The sequence below is a fragment of the Gopherus evgoodei genome, chromosome 4 (assembly GCF_007399415.2).
Source record: "Gopherus evgoodei ecotype Sinaloan lineage chromosome 4, rGopEvg1_v1.p, whole genome shotgun sequence".
In the NCBI taxonomy this organism is placed as follows: Eukaryota; Metazoa; Chordata; order Testudines; family Testudinidae; genus Gopherus; species Gopherus evgoodei.
Genome location: NC_044325.1, coordinates 68,967,219 through 68,975,955, shown reverse-complemented (window position 1 = coordinate 68,975,955; position 8,737 = coordinate 68,967,219). Strand labels below are relative to the sequence as shown.

Genomic DNA, 8,737 nt, shown 5'->3' with positions numbered 1-8,737 from the left:
GTATCAACTGAACTGTGGTGAAATCTAGTCTTGTTTTTTTTGGGGGGCGGGGGGCTTGTAGGGAGAGGTTAAGGTGCTTTGTGTGATCTCCCAACCCAGTTCCTGCTTCCTTTGTCCCTTACTGCTTGTCAGGTGCACGTAATGAAACTGCAGGTCCTCACTCCTCCCTACAGCAGGCGCTGCTGCTGCAAATCCTTTGCAAGGGACAAATCTTTTACTTGAAGCAGCTTCTCCCTCCCTCCCCTGGTTTTCCATCTCCCTCTCTGTATCTTTCCTGTAACACTGGGCTCCCACAGCTGGGGAGCTGTTTTTTCCCTCCAGTGTGCGCTGAGACACCGGAGTGTGAGTGTGTGCATAGAGAGAGAGAGAAGGAAGACAGAAAAATCAGGCAGAAAAATTCAGTGGCTGGGGAGAGAGGGGAGAGAGCATGTTGCCAGTGGCTTTTCAGCAGCAGCCTTCCTGTTTCCATCTTCGGTAACTGCACCCCAAAGCCTCAGTCTCTTCTGCAGCCAGGGACACTGAGAAGAACAAGTAATTTTGAAAGCGGGGGGAGAGCCCCCAGGAACCTGCAAGTCTCTCCCATTCATTTTTTCCTCCAGTTTTACCATGAACCAGGCTCTTTCCTGTCTCTGAGGAGAAATTAAAAAGCAGAAGGGGGAATTCAGCAGTTCTTTGGTTGCTAAGGTAATTGGAGTGGTTGCACACAGATTTCTCAAGGCGCTTAATGGACAGATGATGTTATACATTTCGGGGCTTTTTGCTAGTTTGGTTAAAGAGAGAGCTTTTAAATCTGCAGTTCAGCTCTGTCTACAAAACCGATTGAGAGTCAAGGCATGTTGGTTGTGCTCAGTGTTTTCAGGAACACTTTTGGGGCACAGGGAGGTTCTTAATATGGGATGAAAAGATTTTTTCTCTTCCAGAGTGGGCTGCATGTTCTGTATGTGTATTTGAGAATAGGGAAGGCGTGTGTGCGTGAGAGTGAATTCGTTTACTGTCATATAGGACCTGCAACTCTGTTACTCGGAGTAACGTTATTTAAATATGATTGTGTGTGTTGTGCCTAAATGAAAGCCGCGGGATGGTATTTGTGAATGTACGCAAGCTTTTCTGACACAGGCAGCTGGAGAAGGCTTGTTCCAAAGGAAAAGCGATCTTACACGAATGGGAAGGAATCGCGGTTGAAGAAAACATACCGGAATCACTAAGCAACCAGTCTGGGGAAAGGGAGGACTTTTGTGTGTGGTTCTTCAGCTATATTACTTCAGTTGCATTTATCAATGAAGGAAGATGGGAGACTGGAGTTCAGCAGTAGTTTACAAGAGTCTCTACTGTGCTGGCTGTCAAATTGCAGCCCAAGGCTCAGCAAAAGCACGACAGTGAAATCTTTGGTGGGAAAGGGCAGTACGGCGATATATACTGCAGGGGCTTTGGGGGCAAGCTGGAGCTTGCTGCGAGGGCGAAGGGTGCTTTGGGTGATCAAATTTTCTACCGAAAAGGAAGTAAGTTTGGTTTAAAGGCAAAATCTTGTGAGAGCCCTTGCTTATCGAGATTCTTAGGCGGGCGTGTAGCTGCACGTGTTTAAATGATGAGCTCGCCTCGCTCCAAGGATTTCGGGAGAAGTTTTCTGCAGACAGGTGCTCTCGGAAGGGGTGTGGGAGCGGGGGCTCTGGCCGCTGGTTGAGTAGCTTTTGAATGCAGCAGGAAAGCTGTGCGTGGCGTTTTTGCTAGGTTCTTTGATTTTCTTTTGTGGGGGAGCGGGTTTGAGGGACTACGGACTTCATTGGGAGATCCCCGAGCAGGAGATTTCTCCGCACAGCAACACAGCGGAAAGTTTGTCTCGTAATTACAACGAGTAATCCTCCCCTTCCAGTGCGAAGTCCTGCACAATAGAAAATATTGGGAGTATGATGCTTTGTAGCCGCCTCATCTAACCCACCGCTAGCCAGACAGCTCACTCAGAGTCACATTTTTGTGTTTGAGAAATGTCAGCTCTTGCAAAGCACCGAGGAGGAAGGAAATGGTGTTTAATAGGGTTTATTTTTTAATGCAAATACGAATGTTTGTTTCAGCCGTCTCCTTCAGTAATTGCATTGCTCACTGAATCCACATCACTGGGGCTTTAAACAAATGCTGCTGCCTTGTTTTTTAAAAGCCATGTTCTGATGCCATATAAAAGGTTGCAGTAAGCTTTCTGGGTTAAGAGTATGAAATGGGACACTGGATAGGGAGTTAAAAATAAGCAGTAGGATGTGGCTCTAAACAGCAAGTGAAAACTGCCGAACGGCATGCTTTTCGGAGACAGGTTTGCTTAGTAGCAAATTGAATGTATTTTCGTTCTCAATTACAAAGGACATTTGCTTGAAGACAAGATCGTTGCTTAAGAGATCAGCTGCTACCTGTTCCCCGCACATACTCATTCTCTTCTGTGACACTATCAACATATCTTTAGTAACCAATGTGCTGTCATGAGGGAAGATTAGGGAACAGGTTGCGGAGCCAGCAAAAAGCTTCACAGCAATGCTGTGTGTCAGGGACACCCAGCAGTTCAGAGTGCTAACAAGATCCTGCCCCATCTCTGCGCTGTGGACTGCTGCGCCGAACTAGCAGTCACGGTCACTGTTCCCAAGCGCGCGTCGGCTCGGTGCTGCAAATCCCAACTCACAGGAATCATCCTTGCTCACGCACGCTGTCCCTACGGACATCAGCGTGATTGCTCACGAGTGCATTACTCTAGCGAGGAAGGAGTTACAGGACCTGGCCATGAGAGGTTTTTCCAGGCTCATGCCTTAATTATAACCTGTATATAACAGAGTTGCGCGATGTTTCTTGGCGCTTTTGAAACTAAGGATTATGTGATGCGCCTCAGTAAATCGCTCTTTGCTGGTTTTATTTATGTGTGTAGCTTCCCATGAGTACTGCTGAGAACAACAGGAAAATCTCTCTTTTGTAAATAGCCCCGCATTAGAAAACTTCCCCCCGCAGTTGTGGTGATGCTGTGCTCCTGCTTCCCCTCCCCGCCACCAAAGGTGGTTGCATTTCAGTTTCTGCACTGCCTGTGCTCGCGCGCAGTTTGCAGAGTGCTTTGAGATCCTTGAGCATGAAAGGCGCTTAATAAAAGACAAAGTAAAGTATTATTTGCGATAATTCAGTGCAGATCATACCAAAAGATGCCATCAGTAAATTAGAGCTTTGGGAATTTTAAGAGGATACAAAGTGCATTAGAATTCTGCGAGTGTGGTTTTGTTTGTGTTTTAACGAACTGCACGTGCTTCTTCCCTTCCCCTCATTACTTCCATCACCTGACTTTACAGTGAATACCACATTTATACTGATTTTTGGATGTCAAAAAAATTATGAATCTTTTGTTTAATTATGAAGTGCAATATTTTCTTTGCCAGCTGGTTTAAGCACATTTCATGTGTGCCCTTGGAAATCTGCTCATACAATTCTCTTAAACAGAATCAAATGCTTGAAGAACAGTTATTTTCTTAGGGACATAAAGGCACAGAATAATAAATGTTGTTGTTTGAATCTCTATGCCAAATGCTGAAGAAACTGTGTAGACCCTGCCAAAATTGACTTTATTTTTGCATGGGATGCTGCCTATTCTAATGCCCTGATTTATTAAAATAATTAATGGTAAATGTAAGTATATGCAAGTGTGATGGAATTTAAATAGCCTTCAAACACTCCACCCCCAATTCTGAATTATAGTAAAGATCATGAACTGGTGAGAGAAAGAGAGAATGTAACAATTTTCACATACTTCAGTGTGAGTTATACCTAGAATAGGTGTTTAAAGGCCACAGTTAAGCCATCTCACTAGTTTTATGGTTGCCCTCTTAATACTATTCCAGGAAAAGCTATAACACACAGCTGCATATTATCATTATCATCATTATTATTGACACTGCTTGCCCTCAATTTGTGGCTGATCATTACTGTAAGGGTGATGGTACAGCAAACTGTTTTCATCCAATAGCCTTTGAGGATAGGGCAAAAACACATTGCTGCAAATTAGTGATTCCCAACCCTTCTCTCTGGAGGCATAGGAAGTTCTTCAGGGTCCAGCATGTATTTCTGGTGTAGCCCACAGGTCTGATGAAAGTGAGCAGAGTGCTGTTCACAGGAATTGCTTGCCATGTGTGTGACAGCAGGAGCAAAATTGAGTAATGGATCAGAACTGCCAGAATCCTTCACTATCTCTTTCAGCACCCAGGAAGGGAAGAAAAGGAGAAGGAAATATTCTCCCAATGATTGCACTGGGCTAGCAAATGGAGGAGAAAGAAAAGGTACTGAGCCAATTGAAGTCACAGAAAGAGACAAAATAGCTGCGGCGTGGCAACTTGACATTGTTTGTTGTGATGTTACATCAGTCCATTTTAAATTGACTAATGATGTTGTCATGCCATGACTCAGTCTTCCCATGTTGCAATTATTTTGTGGATGTCTGTGAGTCCATTCTATGGTGATGATGCTCTCCAGCACTTCAAGAATAAAGACTGCTATCTTAAAGAATCTGGCTCAGAACAGTCTTGACCATTTCATTGAGACAAGATTTTACATTAAATCCTACCTCCACCATGATATGTTCACTAAAAACAGCAGTGACAGATCTATCTAACAACAATTATGTCAGAAGTAGGGTTGGTTATTCCTCAACAGTGCCCTAAAACAGAGGAACGTAGATTCCCCTTCATGGGCAGGATTTTACATTCTTACCACCAGAGACAGAGTTTGATTTGTATTATTTCTGGTAAGGCATGCAGGTACGATAGTAAGGGGGATCATATGAGTAGTTAGATTTACTTTACTGAGCAATAGTGGATTATTATAAATTAATATTATTCTATCTTGCTTTAGCAGCTGAGATAATGCCCATTACTTATGAGATTTTCTCAACTGGCTTCTAAATGCATTATTTTCTATGCCATCTTGTGGTATTATCTTTTCATATCTTATGGCTTAGCATGGTGTGGCCTGTATGTATTTGGATGGAAGACCTCCAAAGGAAACCCTTGGTATTCTCGGGACTCATGCTGGTGATTCATTAGGGTTCTGCTTCTTCAAATCAGTATTGAACCAACATAATGTGAGTTGACACTTCGCTGCTTGACATGTGAGATCAGATGTAAAATTGACATCTGAGCCACCTGTTGTCACTAAAGATTTTATGGTACTGTTTATAATGGAGGCATGTAGACAGCCGGATAGATATACGAGAAAAGAGATGCTAGCGACCAAGGGCCAGATCTGGGTTTAAAGATGCAGATAAGTACCCAATGAGATTTAAGTGCTAACTCCCATTGATTCTGATGGGAGTTAGGCACATAACCTACTTTTGAAAATCCCAGTAGGCACCTATATGCATGTTTAGGCACCTAATTACCTTTGAAAACCTGGCGTCAAATTCCAATTCATTATATTGTTTGCAGTGGTGTTCTAGCATTGTGACCCAAAGAACAGCTCTGTGAAGCTCGAAAGCCTGTCTCTTTCACCAACAGAAGTTGGTCCCAATAAAAGATATAACCTCACCCACCCTGTCTTTCTCTGTCCAGATTATTGCATTCTGCCTACCCAAAATTTTCTCTGCAGTTTCAACTTGATACAGTGTTCCTTACTTCCTGTCGTAAACTATTGTGTAGTGTTGCTGTGTACTGTGAAATAGCCGCTGACTTGCACCATGGAAGTGGCTGCATTACAGTGATGGTTGAGGTGACTTTAGCATATATATACAATCTGAAGTGCTTTGGAATTCTTCACCATACATTTGATTTTGTTTTTCTTCCAAAAACATGTAGACTTGACAAAACTTTTCAAAGACACAGTTGTCACTAGTGAGGCTGCCATTCTTTTTTGACTGGGGAGGAAACTGTTTGTTGTTTATGAGGAGAAGCAAGGAAGAAAAGCTAACCCATAATTTTTTCCTTGGCTATCAAGTGTATAGAAGTGCTGTGGATGCAAGACAGGTTGCTGCTGCCCACTCTTGTTATATCAGATTTACTTTCGAGCATCAGTGGCAATGAATATCAACAAATATGTATAAGTTGAAGTGAGTAGTAGGATTTTGACATTTCACTGTGTCAGGAGCTTAGTAGTAATGCTCTGCTCTTCACTGCCATGTAGGAAACAACTATCCTGTTCTTCTCCTTCCTGACTCAGCTGTGGCGGGATAACACAAAGGCAGTGTGCTTGGACCATTTGAAAATGGAGCTAGGAATATCAGATAATAAAGAGGAGTTACTTATATTGCTCACTAGTGAGCTTGATAGCGAAAAAAGGAGTGACACACACAGACAAATTCAAAGGGTGTTTCTTCTCTTTCTCTGTAGTTTAGATTCAGAGCAGTAATGAAGGCCTCTGAGGGCAGCTGCAACGTCCTCCTCACAGGGGAAAACTGACTAGTACAAATATCCAAGTAATGGTAGCTGTAATATACTACATGCTCAGGGCCATAGATGATGAGGGAATATTGACTAATAATCTGGAAGCCCGGCCTCCTATGTTCAATTCATTGCCCTGCCACTGATTGTATGGCCTTGTACAAGTCACTTAACCTCTCTGTGCCTTAGTTCAGCCCTCTGTAAAACTGGGAATAATAATATTTGTCTTGCGTGTGGATGCGGCTATTTTGTGGGCCTAAATCTTCAAAAAACAATTATACTTCCCATTTTACTTTAATTAGCAATCTTTAATTTTCTTGAAGGAGCAACCTGTAAGAACTCTAAGCACCCTGAGGAGTTTGGAGTGAGATTGTGTAATAGTCTGATGCAGTGGTGGATTGGTTATCGTGCCATTTTAGATTAAGCTTACTTGAAGGGAATTTATTTAATCAAGCCCTGTTCAGCACAGGGAGTTTAAGTTGAGTAGTTCTGCATTTAGAATCTAATTCTATTGGAGTTTATATTTGCCGATTGTAATAATTAGAATGTTAGTACTGTAATTTTGATCTCCAAATTTTTTTTTGTACATTAATCTTTCGCTAACAGTTTTCAAACAAATGATTTTATTACTCGTGTAACAGAAAATTTAGTCCATCCATTGTAAGTCACTTTTGTAAATCACGATTAGCAATTTTTATCGTGGAAGAGAACCTCATCCCCCAGACTGAAGTGGGAGACAAAGTATTACTATTTTTTCCTCATCACTGCATTTAGTGGACCAGATCCTGAAGCACTGCTGTGCCCAAGTAAACTGACTTTGCAAAGTGGGGTTTCTCTCAGGGAGAGGAGATTGAATTCTCTTCCCCCTCATGCCCCAGACCATAGAGTGCCAGTCAGAGTTGCCAACTTTCACATGGTAAATAAATAATCACCCAGACTTCACAATAAACCAACATCAAGCTAATCCCATTTCAAAACATGGCCAAAATAAGCCAATCCCTAAGAACCCCAATGCTCTATGTGACCAGATCCCCTCGCTGTGCAGTCTGGGACTGTGGTGGGCCCCCTGGGTACCCCGACTCTCTCCCCCCCCTTGTCCCTGCTTGCCTCCCCTTGCCCCTGCTTGCCAGGAGCTGATCAACGAAAAAAGAAGCAACAAGCTATAAGCCCAATGAGCTACAAGCCAATTGAGCCAAAAACAAGCCCAATTTCTGCATTTTTTTAGCGAGTTTGGCACCAGTATGGTTACTCATCTCATCCCCTGAAGGGAAGGGTTTGGCCAGTGAATTGGCTTAATTGCAAAGTAACTGGATGCAGTTTTATAGCCCCCCGGTGAATCTCCTCTATGAAGACTGATAGCACTTAACAAATATTACCATAGTTTGGGATCACAAGTTCAGATGAAGTTTAGGATGGGATTGTTTTTATCCTTTTGCATTTCTGAATTCCCATAGTGCTGACATTTATATTAGTTAAAGAGTCAATGTGTCTTCACTATCATATTCTCCCTGGCTATTCTTGATAACAAGATCTTGGCATATAGCCTTCCCACAGTGACACTTTTTGTTGGAAGGTAAAATACTTATGGACAAATTGGGCCCATTAATACCGATTTTAAAAATAGGCTGAATAACAGGAAAAATATCTGATTGGGCAGCTAAGCTGCAATCTGTGTGTGTGTTCAATACCTAACCTTTTCCCCACCCCTCCCTACTCTGTGCCCTTTTTTTCCCCCTGCTGGTTAGTTTGTTTATTACCCTCACTTGTTAAGTCATGTCAAATTTAAACTTAAAGTTTTTGGGATGGGAATTGTCTCCATTTGAGTCTCTTGATATTGCTAGCACATTTTAGATGTTCAGAAATAATAAATATGATACACACTTCTGTAATAAATAAAAGGGGAGGAGGGATAGCTCCCTTCGATGGACACCCAACCAGCCAGTTAGCTGTAAACTCCCTCTTGGTAGCTGTTCTTTACTTGTAAAGGGTTAAAAGTCCCCCAGGTAAAGAAAAACAGGCGGGTGGGGGGGGGGCTGTCGTAACATTTCTTCCCAGATCTGGACCTTAGCGTCCAAAATATGGGTGTTAGCATGAAAACCTTCAAGCTTAGTTATCAGCTTGGACCTGGTATTGCTACCACCAGCGAGGAATTATACAGTGCCTAGCTCACTGTGGTCTCCCCAAAACCTTCCCTGGGGGACCCCCAGACTCAGATGCCTTGAGTCTTACAACAAAGGGAAATAACCCCCTCTGCTTGTTTCCTTGTTACTTCCACCCAGGCTCCCCTCCCTGGACGACCCTAGGAGATTCCCTGCTTCCAGTCCTTGAAACACAAGTACCAAGAGATCTAATCT

General features: G+C 42.9%; 1 protein-coding gene across 1 annotated transcript in view; it reads left to right on the top strand.

The window, feature by feature from the left end:
• The first annotated feature begins 302 nt into the window (after window positions 1-302).
• The window catches only part of RGS6 (regulator of G protein signaling 6), a 482,257-nt gene continuing 473,822 nt past the window's right edge, over window positions 303-8,737 (top strand). The window contains exon 1 of the mRNA XM_030559656.1: window positions 303-684. The gene's annotated coding sequence lies outside the window, so the exon portion shown is untranslated. The remainder of the gene's footprint in view (window positions 685-8,737) is intronic.